The sequence below is a fragment of the Acomys russatus genome, chromosome 18 (assembly GCF_903995435.1).
Source record: "Acomys russatus chromosome 18, mAcoRus1.1, whole genome shotgun sequence".
NCBI classification, from domain to species: domain Eukaryota; kingdom Metazoa; phylum Chordata; class Mammalia; order Rodentia; family Muridae; genus Acomys; species Acomys russatus.
The window spans coordinates 53,134,280-53,137,101 of NC_067154.1; positions in this window are offsets into that span (position 1 = coordinate 53,134,280).

Genomic DNA, 2,822 nt, shown 5'->3' on the forward strand with positions numbered 1-2,822 from the left:
TAAATGGGATACTGAAGTTTTTACATTAAGTCTTTCTTCATGCTTGATTATCTGAATCTTCTCAATTCTCTGTCTTTTTTACACATACACACACACACACACACACACACACACACAAACACACACACACACACCAAATATACTCAATATGAGAGTCCGGATTGACAGACGAGACATTTCGGTATATCCAAACTTTCATTTCCTTTTCTCTAGTCCATCATTTCAACATTTATTGACATGGTTCTGGTCTCTTCAATACTGCAATATGGTAATTTTTCTCGCACTGATCCTTTGTAACACTGTCATAGTGATGTAATTCTCAAGCTATCACTGTTGTGGCTCCTACCTGGAAACTACAGAATATCCTAAAATGCATTATTTGGTGCTAAAATGAGGGAAATCCATAGACTTGCATAAACTTTAGAAAAATATGTACCACAATTAATTATTTTAAAATCATACGCCCCTTTCTTATTTTTTTTGGCAAAACTATCCTAACAACTTCCATTGGGTGGGGAGGCCTGTGGACACACTGAGGTAGGGGAGGCAAGCTATCCCCATGAGACCTGATAGGCTGTGGTCATATGGTGCAGGAGAAGGTACCTCTTTGTCAGAGGTTTAGTGGAGGAGAGTAGGGAGAAAGAGGGAAGGAGAAACAGAAAGATACAAGGAGGGGATAACAACTGGGATGTAATCTGAATAAATTTTAATAAATTGAAAAGGGGAAGAAAAAAAGAAAGAAAATGCCAACATTCCTAGCTGACAGAACATACGATAAATTCATTAACTAATAAATATAAGGAGGTACTTCAAAAATAGGAATACTCAAAACTCTGGTTTCATCCTAACATTCACCTGGTTTCACCTGGATATCACCTGGTTCCCCAACATATTGTACCCTTCCTTTTCTTTGAATTAAACCACAGCAGTATATTCCACTTCTCTATCCACAAAAGTATATTTTTTCATTCACAATTTAATGTGTAACTGTTATAAAAAAGCAAAGGAGCACAGGTGAAGATGCCATACAAAAGGATCCCTTATATATGCCTTGATGAAATAAATAATTCTCCAAAAGTAAAAAACAGAATAGCTATGTGACTAAATAATTGTTCTGCTACATACAAATACCAAAGAAGGAATATTGATTGGTTGGAGGGATATGTGTATATAGTATTTATTGTGAATTATATTTCCATATCACCAAATCAACCATTGTGCATCAAAATAGGACTGGGTTAAAAAATGTAATACATATATAATAATGCATATATAATGTAATACAATATATTCACATATGCCAGTTACACAAACCATAGTAAGAAAAATAATTTGTCTTTTCTTATATGGATGATCCTGCAATGTACAGCTTTAGTAGACTAGGACATTTTTTAAAAGATAAATGATCTTACACATTAAATTTCAGAGTGTTCACATAGGATAAAAGAGATAATTATCATTAGTGCCTAGAAGTTGAAAGGCAATTAGAAAAATATTGGAAAAATATAAAAAATGCCATTCAGATATAAGATCAAAATGAAAAGTTTAATTGAACAACATTTTGGCTATAATTAACAAAAATATATCATATTTTTGAAAACCATCTAGATATATTTTGTGTGTTCTCACTATAAAATAAAATGTAAATGGAAGAAAACATATATTAATTAATTAGAATAAGCTATTTCACTACACATATGAATTCAAAATTATCAATATGTACAAAATAACTATATTTTTCATTTTAATCAATAGAGCTATAAGTTTCTTTGTCACATATGTAACATTGATCATTTACTTTGGAGAGTAGAATTATCTCAGCAGAAAAATGTTTTAATCACTTTTTTTTCAGAGAGAAACTTACCACACATAAAAATTAGATGATGCTTTCAGCTGATAGAGATGAGATATGATAGATATTGATTTACATCCAGGATTTTAGATAAACCAGGATAGGAAAGATATTTTCTTCAAGGTTGCCAAGTACAAATAACCAAAACACTAAGAATGTAACATTCATATAATTCCTGACTTTCATGGTTCTTCTTGCTGTAGGTAGTTTATTGTATTCATGTGTAATAATATAAATGTTTACATAAAAAATAAGGAAATTAGATGAGATGTCTCATAATTATTATTAATTATTTAATGGAGCCACTAATGTTCATTGCTTTGGTGTTTAAATCGATACACCAAATTAATTCTACAGGAATTTACTGAAGAAAATAACCAAAATGTAAATATGCAAATAGAAATATTACAAATTTCTACTATTTTGTATAAGTTTGCAAGAAAAATCAAATAAGTCTTACAGTAGAGATATTTTACATGTGTTAATATTAAGACCTATTTTAGAGTTAATCATCTTTTTTCTCCCAAATTTATTCATTGCTTTTTTAGTAAGTATGCAAAGGTTGTAGTTGGTCCTTTGACTAGAGTAATTGGATTGTTGAATACAGAGAACTTTGACTAAACAGGTCTATGTATGCCAGATATAAGATATTGATCTTACAATGTCCTGGCTCAAATCCATTTTCATTTGCTTTTCCATTTTTATCATCCTATAGGGGGCTACATTTCTGCCTAGTTTGCTGGAAAATAAACTCATTGCTAATTATAGTGCCTGCATTTCTCTATGTAATGAGCAAAGAGGAAATGACATTGAATTTTATTATATAAAATGTGCATATAGGAAATTAATACAATTCAATATTTTACATTTGAACCACATACTTGTCATTTTTTATTTCAGAAGTGATAAGACAATCTATATTCTACATTTTATAATAGAAGAATCCAAGATTTACTTGGTAGATGTTTTA